The following is an 11,353-nucleotide window of genomic DNA, read 5'->3' on the forward strand; positions in this document are numbered from 1 at the left end:
GTACATTTCTGTATCAGTTGGGAGTCCTTTGGTCTGAAGATCACTTCACAAACTGAATACAAACTGTACTCAGAATACATTTATCACTGAAGGGCAGCCTAGTGTTTCTAGGGTGGAACACTATTTAAGCACAAACACAACAGTTTAGGACAGGAAATGGAAAAACACATCCAGTGGAAACTAAGAAGAATTTAGGTAGTGGGCAACTACATCATGCTCAGACTTTAATTAAGGCTAGCCCTAGTCTTGCAAAATGTTCCCTTTTTATAGGAGTCTCTCTAATAACCACAAAAAGTCAGCTCAGTTTTATGTCCATCCTCCCCACCCGAAAAGACAGCATCTCAGTGCCACCTCTAGCCCCAGGCTAGAGCACTGGCTCTGTAATGACAGAAGGAAAAACATTATCTACCACTTGCCCATGGAGAGCATCAGTGCTAGCCCCACTACTTGAACGTGTACCAAATGCCATGATTGGGCCTATATTTTTTCAAGTACGAGTGGACCCCAGACTTACGCATACTGTTCATAGATTACTTGTTCCAGTGGCCTAGACTCTTCCAACAGATAGTCCTTTACATCCATACTATGCCATGGCAAGAGCGTGTGAGTGTGTTTACATGAATTAGATATAGCCTGGGTTACATTCCCATATTCCTGCTCCCTGGATCCTTGATAGATCAGGCAGTTAGAGCATTCAAATTCATTTTTTTCAGCTCTCCCACCACTAGAGCCTTTTATAATAAAATACTTTGAGTTTCTTGAATGGAAGGCACGGCAGAAGTACAAAGTGCTTTACAAAAATCTTGGAGCACTTCTGAAAGGGAAATATTGTCTTCATTATCTAGATGTGGAAATTAAGGTTCTGAGAGATTGAGTTACTCATCCAAGGTCATACAACATATCAATGTGGGAGCCAGATATGAGAGTCTTACGTCCCAGGCTACAACTACAAGACCCTGATCTCTGTTTACCACCTAGAAAACACCAAAAGAAAAACTGGCTTTGGATGATTTTTCTCACATTTATTTAGTATATTAGTGGGGAGATATGGTAGCCACATCATGGCCCAGGAGGTATTAGTAGTAAAAGTTGAATGGGATAAGAAAAATTAAAACTGTTTATACTGTAGAGTAATGCACAATCTTTCTTTGATGTGTTGTCTTCTGATCATTTATTTCCCTCTAATAATCAAACAGCTCTTGATAAGTAGCAATAACTTCTCTGCTGCATTGTGCCACTTCACCCATTCTGCACTTGTTCGGTTAATTGAATACACAACATTAGCCTCAATCATGTTAAGAATAAATTAGAGTGACACCAGATGCATCACTGCCCCCTGAAACTGCTATCGATCATTAGGTCACAAATGTGTATCAAATAGACCATGGTCCTTAGCAAGATTACATCTGGAGGTAAGTTTTTCAGCTTGTTTTGGTGAAGTTCTTTTTTGACCTTGCCAATTCCATATGAGCATCAAAATAAAGGGCTTGATAGCAGAGGAAGCTAAGGAGTCATGCCACTGAAGTGTATATGAAAGGCACAGAATAAGCTTATATTTCAAAAAATTACATTGAGAGTACATTTTATGTCAGTGTCCCAAAATGCTTTGCTATAATAGAGTAAAAGCTTTCTGCAACATGAAAATTTAACACAATGAAACAAATTACACTACGGTGTATTTAGCCATGTAGCTTTTATTCCTTTTTTCCCCCCACAGCATACCTTACCTTTAAATCTAAGGACTCTGCAAGTTGCTGAGACAAGCAGCCATTTTGGGTTCATTTTATTATACCATCCGGGGGGGGGGAAGAGGATGTACAGGATGCAATCTCTCATGGAGTCTTTACTTGTGTTCTTTCTTGTTTTAGATGAACAGAGCAAAAAAACCCAAGGGGTCTTTCAGACTAAAAGTACTTAGTTGCTGGTTGTGCCTGGAAATACAGAAGACTCAAACATCAGTTAAAGCATAGAATACCTTGTTAAATTGGTAGGTCTGCAAAATAGACTTAAAACATGTACAGTTTTCACAAAACCACCAACTTAGTTGGTTCTTAAGGTGGAAGGACAATGAAATGAACAAAAAAGAATAGGTTTTGTGGAATGTAAATGGCAACCAAGTATTGAAAAGAACAGCACCTGGATTAGGGTGACCAGATAGCAGTGTGAAAAATTGGGACACGCTTTTTTGGGGCAGGGTTGGGGGGTTAGGGATATATAGTTTCCTATAAGACAAAGCCCCTAATACTGACACGGTCTTGTCATCCTAAGCTGGATCATCAACTCCCTACAAAAAAGAGTAGAAAATTAACCACTAGGTCCACAACTCTGAACGTTAGACTCTCACTGCAAGAGTTAGACTGTCACTGCCCCGTTAACAAAACAGATTCACCACTCAAGGGGATGGAAATTCCCAAATCTACCCAGGCTCCAAGACTGAATCACTGAAGGTTTAAACTATAACACAAATGAGAAGCTAGTCAATAAGACAAGAAATAGCCATATAAACTATGTGGAAAATGGGATCCCTGCAATGACCAACCTGAATGTTCTATAAATGTTTTTCCCTATTCTAAAAATATCCCAATGTATGTGTCAAACGAATGTCCTTGGGATAGATATAATTTTGTGTTGTATTTGTAGGTCTATTTTATTGTGTTGTATAAATGACTTACTGTAGCCAGTAGGTAAATTTGTACAGTAGATAAGCAACAAAGGCAGATGGATACTGCCTTAGACACTGTGCAGATATGAAAAGCAATATACACAGATACATTAACTAGAATATAGCAATAATTACACATCTTGCAGCTGATTATCTCTCTTTCCACAGTGGTTCTGGGGTGCATTTACAAACAAGGGTCTTGATCTTGGACTCAAGCAAATCTCCCATTTACTTCAGTTGGAGTTTCGCCTTAGGCAAACCTCCAGGACTGGATCCAAGATGCTTTCATTTTAGCCATTTTTCCCTGTAGACCCGTCACGCACATACATTATGGCACATTAATGAGATCACACCCTAACTAAGAAGCTTAGTCAAGGAAGTTACACTTTTCAGAGTCAACTAAGTTTTGCTCTCTGGGAAAGCCCAAGACAACTTCCTTTATCAGAATGCAGAACAGCCTTGTGCAGTCTGTCCACCACAATGGCAACATAACAAGGGAAATAAATGGTATCCAGCAGTAAGCAAAGACATCTGACTCAATAGGAAACAGCCAACAATATTGCACAGAGGTGAAATCCAAGCTTCACACTTGGCTTGCCTTCCTTGGAAGGCACTATGTACAGAAGCAGCAATGTTGTCTTGGGGAATATGGTGGTAAAGATAAGGTGCTTTTACTAGTCTTTTGATGTTTAAGAATGAGAGCAACGCTTGTTTCTCTGATTCAGTAACTGTTCATTAAGCTGAATCCAAGATAGTATAAGACTGGAAAGCAGATATAACCTGGAAGACTAACTGTAGACCTTTAGCATAACAACTCTGGGGAATTTTCTTTCAGAAAGTTGCTTGTAGTCTGTGGAGCGTGGAACACTTCTCATCTACTTGGTCATGTTACTGAGAATGACAGATGAATTTCTGGCAATGGGGATTTATGATGTTCTTTCTATTCATGGATTATTGAATTATAAAGCAGCAAATACAGATGCCTATTTCTTGTTGTAAATTGCAAAGGGAAAGCGCAGCACGCTGCACTGCTCAGCCTGTGAAGAGGATTAAAAGCAAAGCAACTCTACTCACTTTTTAATCACACAGTGGGTCACATTCTGCCCTCCTCAGCTATAGCCTGGTGATTGCCTCACAGTGAAAGAGTTTGCATGGATGTAAATCAAAGGAGAAGGTCCATGGTAGAGCTGTTTGAGAAAAATATGATCAAACTGTACCTGAAGGTTGAGGGGTCAGAAAAGAATGGGTGACTGGATAAAAACAAACAGAAGAAATTATATAGTGGGGTACCCTCTCTATTTATCCATCCATTTATCTAGTCTGGGCTGAGTAAATTATGCACAGTGAATTATATTCACACCCATTTAAACGGTTGCAGTGCCTTAACACATTTTAGTGCAATGAGAATCATGCCCTAAGGCTTCATTCAATTTTTACAGAGCCTAGCACAATGAGGGCCCAATCCTGAGCAGGGCCTCTGGGCACTGCAATATAAATATGTACTGTGGAAATGTTCAGCTCTGTATGGCAAAGACCAAATCTTACTTTATTTTGTGGCTTGCAGCCTTTACTCCTGTAAAATTCCCACTGAAATCAACAGTTTTGCCCAAGTAAAGACAGTAGGACTAAGCTCTCAGGTAGAAGCAATAATGTTCCTAAATCTTTGAGGACATGTTCCTGTAGGATGTTCTATCCCCATTCCCAAGTAGGTCATCTGCACTCAACTCTTTTACTTAGGTTTTACCTGGGTGTAATGGGGTGTACTTTTTAACCCACACACCTCCTGGATGTGGTATACTGTCCCACCTAGTGGCACCAAGACCACATAGAGAGAGATAAAATGAATCTGCTCTACAGCCTTAGCTAACAGCCAGCTGGCTTTTAGGTCATGCAGTAGAGGCTCATGCACTAAGCTCCAGAGGTCCCCAGTTCAATCCCGCCTGCTGACAACCAGGGTCTGTTGGCATTACACACTCATCTCTCACAAGCACCCCCTTGGCTGAGTGTGTGCCTGCACTGTCTCTCCAGCATTTGTGGTGAGCTTTCAGAGACCCATCCAAGTCACACAGTCTGTACTGGAGATAAAAATCAAACCACTTCAGGCATACAAGTCCAACCAGGACTAAGTCTCTTTCTGCAGCCCTATCCCTGGGCTCACTCCTCAATCAGTCCAACAGGGCCTATTGCTATACCCAATCTGAATTGCCCCTCAGCCCCTTCTGGGCTCCCTTGAATTGTCCCTGCTCATCAAGCAGTCCCAGCCCTGGTGTAGGGCCACATCCCCCACAGCCCCCTTCCTGGAGACTCTTCACATCTCTGGCATCAGCTCTTCAGCTGGGCCACTAAAAGAGTTCAGTTCCCTTTCTGGAATGTATCAGAATCCAGGCCGCTTTCCTGGTGGAGGGAACCCAGGTCCACCCTCTACTCCATGTCCCAGCCCATGGACCCTATAGATAGCAGCCATCTGCCACATCCCTTTACATAAACTACATCACTGCTACAATTCCCTGGGCCACTTCCCCATAGCTCCAGCACATTCTTCACCCTTACTTGAGGGCCTTGTCCTGGTTGAGTCCCAGCAACCAGCCCAGAGTGCCTCCACATTCCCCCAGCCTTTGCCAGCACCACTCTGTCTGAGGTCCTGACACTCCCTCAGCCTGCCAGGCATACCATCCACTCTCTTACAGCTCTAGCAAGGAACTGATCTCACTGTAGCCCTACAGCTCTTCTTATATTAGCATGCTAGGCCCTGATTGGCTGCTCCCTGCACCCCCTTCTGATTGGCTGGGTCCCATACAGCCACTCTAGGCAGCTTGGAGGACCTCTCCATTGCCCTTTTTGGGGGCAGGGTGTGGCAGGGTCATGAGACCTCCAGCAGGGGGCCTCTGGACCTAGTCCACCCCATCACAATGGGTGATAAACGTTCAAATTATTTTAAAAACTGTTTTTATTTGTTGACATTTACACACAATGCATTTGCCAACAATACCAAGTGCAGGCCCTCAAGCACCAGAGCGCCACACCAATTTATAAAACAATCTAGATGCAATGATCCTTGGCTGTAGAGAACACCTGTACTTTAAGAAACTCCTCTTCCCAAGCTCGAAGATGCACCCCGACTCACCTCAGCAGGTGGTCTGCAAAGAAAGCAGTGGGAAACAGAGACTCCAGCAGCCGGGAAGGAGATGCCACCCCATGGAGCAGGGTGGGGGAACTCAGCCCACAGCCAGCATCCTGCTGCTTCCTCCCTCCCCGTACTGCATGAACACACACTGAGTGCCGCTGCCATGGGGAGCTGCTGCCTCCTCGCTGTTGGACATCTTGGCAAGAGGTGGCCCAAGAAATCTGGAGTGGCACGTGACCATGTGTGCTCCCGCAATGGGTCACCTCCATTGTGGTAGATTCTCCATTGCTGGGACTTTTAAAATCAAGACTGGATGTTTTTCTAAAAGATATGCTCTAGTTCCAATAGAAATTAAATTCAGGGGAAGTCCTAAGGTCTGCATTAGGCAAGAATCCAACTAGATTATCATAATGATCCCTTCTGGCTTTATCATTTATAAATCATGCAGGTTTGGGCCTTTAAGGCTGTAGAAATATCAGCCTTCCCAGAACTTCATAGTGGGAAGGGGTTTGTGGTGATGAAAGTGGAGAACTGAATTAATATTAGAGGGAGGATTCAAGCGTTTATATCCATCCTATAAGCAGCAGCTGAAAGCATTTAAAGAAAAAAGAATATAAAATAATAGGTATGTTCTAGTTATAAATCATGTCCATTTTTTTCTAAAATATGCGTACGTGGTGTAAATATTTGGACTTGCTGTGCCACAGAATTTATAGGTCACCGTTGGGGAACTGACCAGCAAACAGGAATCATCACTGTGGTATTAGTGGTCCAACTTTCAGCATTCCGTCATCTTGCCAAATGTTCTGGCATGTATTCTGAGCATTCTCCTCAGATCCTATAATGATTGCTCAGTATATGGGCCTGCCCTCATGCTTCTGTGTCAATCCTTTCATCACGCTGTTATTAAGTTTCCATGGAAATTGTAAACCCCATCTTTCCCTCTGAATCAGGGTCCCTTTGTTGTGTTTCATGAATGTGGGAGGACATTACTTTGCTGCAGACATTTGACTAGAGAAAGAGAACTGCACTCAGTTTCCTCAATACAATATTAATTTAAACTGTCCCTGACTCAGGCTCTATGGCAGGACTGCAAAGAGCAGGGCAAACAAATGTCATTTTGAAAAGACTTTCTTGAAATGGTGCTTCATGGGACATTTGATAGCAAATGAAAAAGATCTCAAGAGGAGACCAAACCATTCTCATTCCAAAAATGAAAACAACTATTTAAATTCCTTAATACAAAAAGAAGTGGGATGCTCTGATCTGGCAGCCAAAAGAATTATTGATAGATACTGATTATATCTAACAAATGTCTGCAGAGTATGCTGTGACCTGCCCTTCACGTTAGCACTAGATTGACCATTCACTGGTGTGGCTGAAGGGACAGCTGTTGGGCTTGATCCATACGGATGGAAAAAAAAAATTTGTCTTGATCATTTGGAGGTAAAGCGTGTTATTTTCATGTGTAAGAGGGCAGGAGAGAATATCCAGAAAACAGGGTGCTGTCATGATCCCATGAAAGGTTAGTGGCATGCAGGAGCAGAAATTCAGGTGGCACATAAGTAGAAAGGCTGTAAGAAAAGATGACATGGTGAAAGGAAAGGGAGACATGTTTAGAGCAAACATGGTCCTGCTAAAAACATGCATAAGAAAAGACAATAAAGAGAGCACAGAATCGAACAAGCCATAGTGGGAAAAGCAGGTGCAGCTCTCTTGACTCAGCAGTTCTAACTTGTTCTGTTCTCCATGGGCCCATATATACACTGGTCCCACGGTTGAAATGAATTGGATGGTGATTAGTGGTGAATCAAGCACCTTTGAGGGGGGAGGGATAGCTCAGTGGTTTGAGCATTGGCCTACTAAACCCAGGGTTGTGAGTTCAATCCTTGAGGGGACCATTTAGGGATATGGGGCTGTGATAAATATAAAGGGAAGGGTAACCACTTTTCTGTATACAGTGCTATAAAATCTCTCCTGGCCAGAAGCAAAACCCTTTCACCTTTAAAGGGTTAAGACAGTAAGGTAACCTAGCTAGCACCTGACCCAAAATGACCAACGAGAGGACAAGATACTTTCAAATCTGGAGGGGGGGAACAAAGGGTTGGTCTGTCAGTGGGATGCTTTTGCTGGGAACAGATCAGGAATGCAGACTTACAACTCCTGTAAAGTTAGTAAGTAATCTAGCTAGAAATGCATTAGATTTCCTTTTGTTTAATGGCTGGTAAAATAAGCTGTGCTGGATGGAATGTATATTCCTGTTTTTGTGTCTTTTTGTAACTTAAGGTTTTGCCTAGAGGGATTCTCTATGTTTTGAATCTGATTACCCTGTAAGGTATTCACCATCCTGATTTTACAGAGGTGATTATTTTACCTTTTCTTTAATTAAAGTTCTTCTTTTAAGAACCTGATTGATTTTTCATTATTCTTAAGATCCAAGGGTTTGGGTCTGTGTTCACCTGTACAATTTGGTGAGGATTCTTATCAAGCCTTCCCCAGGAAAGGGGGTGTAGGGCTTGGGGGGATATTTTGGGGGAAGACATCTCCAAGTGGGCTCTTTCCCTATTCTTTGTTTAAAACGCCTGGTGGTGGCAGCATACGGTTCAAGGACAAGGCAAAGTTTGTACCTTGGGGACGTTTTTAACCTAAGCTGGTAAGAATAAGCTTAGGGGGTCTTTCATGCAGGTCCCCACATCTGTACCCTAGAGTTCAGAGTGGAGAAGGAACCTTGACAGGGCCAAAAATTGGGGATTGGTCCTGCTTTGAGCAGGGGGTTGGACAAGATGATCTCCTGAGGTCCCTTCCAACCCTGATATTCTATGATTCTATGAGGCTGGGGAACAAACAGCAAAGCTGACCACCTTGTTACCATAGCGTAAGAATAACAGTGGTACTCACATTTCAAGACAAAGCCTGAAATTGGCACCAAATGCAAGTTTGTGTCATTGGACTGGATATCCCTATTTTACCCCTTTTCACTGGAGCAGTTAGCCAAAGTTTGGGCTCTGCAAGTTGTTTCTGTTAGGAGGAGAGATTGAAGGCATCAGTATCTTTGGTGTAATCCTGTTTATTCACAAAGAATGTACGAAGTCCTGTTCAGCTGAACACAGCAGGAATCAAACCGCAGGAGACAGTTTCTTTACTCACAGCTCCAAGCCTCTTTCAGCCAGCACTCTGCCCAAAGACTCTCTCTAGACTTCTCTCAGGGCCACGCTCCTGATGCTTGTTCAGGCTCTGTGTGGCTTTCAGTTGTCTTCCCTGTGTTTTCTCTTTGGTGTTCCTTCTACTCTCTTTTTCATATACATTCTCTACTCAAAACAGTACCCAGTAAAACCCCTTTGCCCATATAATTCATATTCCTGAACAGACATGCAGGCCTTCATTTGGGGCAGTGTCTTGGTTTGATGCCCCTATTGTTTCTTACATTTATGTCCAGGGTGGCTGTTACACTCACCAGTTTCAATGATGTTTCACCCAACTCACAACATTAAGATTGTTATGGCCCTTAATTGGTGAACCCACTTTCTCCAATGGGCATTTATCTGCAATTGGGCATGTGGATATTTTGAGGCACTAAATTATTTGCTATTAAAATATAGAATTATGCAGCTCTGCAAACTTGGCCAGGTTATTTTCCACCAGCGCTGCAGCTTCCTGCACAGTTTTGCTGTGTTTAGCTGCCCTCTGAATATGTTCATCTGAGCCATGAGGCTGAAGGATAGCTATATAGCTATTTACCTGTAGGAGGGCACAGTGACTAATCACAATCATTCATAGCAGCTGAAAGAACATCCATTTCAAAAACAGTAAACAACTGACCAAACTTGGTTACTATGGGACATCACAGATGAGGTCTCCACAGCCCCCAGAAACCAAATGTGACTGCTCCTATGTCTCTGGGGCCAGTGCTTCGGATCCTTTATTTTGGAAACATGCACTTCCTGTTGTCACAGCTACTATGTCACGCCAGTCCCATTAGGGTGTATCCTGGGCTCCACTTTTCTTGCACAGTGTTTAGCACATCTGTTTTCCACCATGCATATTCTGCACAACAAAAGATAGTCAGGCTCATTGATTCCTCCTATTGACTGATAGCCAGTGAAAGTGTGGATAGGCTAAGATGTGCCTAGATACTGCAATGATTGGCAGTAGATAGATGCCTGTTATAGATATAAGCATATATGGCAGTTATATTTTACGCAAGACAGCACTCTGGCAGTGACCAGCTTTCTCTCTTGCTTCACATTTTAACTGAGCATGAAGTGGTGAACATATAACTTACTATAAGCTCCAAGTTTCCTCTCTAAAGGTGAAGTGCTTCTGCCCATATTCCAGTCAATCAGAAATGAGGAGTGCTGTATCTAACTGAAAGTGCGGCGGGAATGTAGTTAGGTTGAATGTAATTACACAAAATAACCATTTGGCCAGGACTGTGCGGGTATCATCCTTAGTTTTGTAAACAATACCCTGCGATCTTTAATGGCCTTTCCACAGCTTCTGAACAATGCCCCTCCCTCAACCCCTCCACGTACATCAACTCAAGGAAATCTAAATTATACTAAAATAAAAAAACAAGACCAAAAATGAGAAAGTAAGCCCAGGCCTCACTCCTCTCACTCCTGTGATGTCATCTCTCTCTGCACCACGTTGTATACAACCTAAAGAAGAGTTCTTTGGGGCTTTGACTTTATCCTCTCTGGAAAGCACCAGTATAGATATTAAATAACAGCAGTAATGAGCCATCAGGACATTGGTTTCAATGCTGGTCTTATATATTTTTAAAGGACATGCAAGAATTGCCCAGTGGGTGCATTTCTTCAATCCCTCCTCCCCTCTTCCCAATAAGGAATCTACTGTTGCTCACCTCTCTCTTCACAATGCTCTCATCCCTGCTGTCTTATTGTTTAAAAAAGAAAAATGTATTTTATTGCTGATGCTCCCAGCTCTGACACTTTGGTCACCATGGGGTCTCTACAAGCAGGTAGGATCCATATGTGACCACACTGTTCTCACACCCATCCCTAAGCTGGCCCTGGCCGATTTAATACTCGACAGAAAGACAGAACTTCCACTTGCACATACCTCCTCACATCTATGCCAGTGTATCAGTTCAGTACCAAATCAGAGAGAGTGAGTTACCACCTACTCAGATTCTTGGTGGACTCCAGTAGATCAGAACCTAAGATTTAGTCTTCTGAGGTAGGCTTAAGAATTAATCTTACTGTCCTAAGAGGCTATGTTGGGTAGAGGCTTCACGATTAAACTGGATGTCAGGGCTATGAAGAATAGGGATGAATGTATTAAAAAAGCATCTCTATGTGTGTGCAGAGAGGCACACTCACTGCACCAAAAATCATTATTCTGCTTCACTGGATCCAGTCTAGGATGTATATAGTGGAGCTGACAGATGCTAGTATGTGCGGGTGTTGCCAATTTCATCAGGAGACCCCCAAGGTTGTATTTAGGGAATGCTCATCTCTCAGGTCAGAAAAGAGGCATCACAATTGACAGGGTATTTAAAACTGCTGTTGAACTGAAACCAGATGTCTTTATCTTAATGATTATAA

This window comes from Eretmochelys imbricata, chromosome 8 (assembly GCF_965152235.1).
Source record: "Eretmochelys imbricata isolate rEreImb1 chromosome 8, rEreImb1.hap1, whole genome shotgun sequence".
Taxonomy (NCBI): domain Eukaryota; kingdom Metazoa; phylum Chordata; order Testudines; family Cheloniidae; genus Eretmochelys; species Eretmochelys imbricata.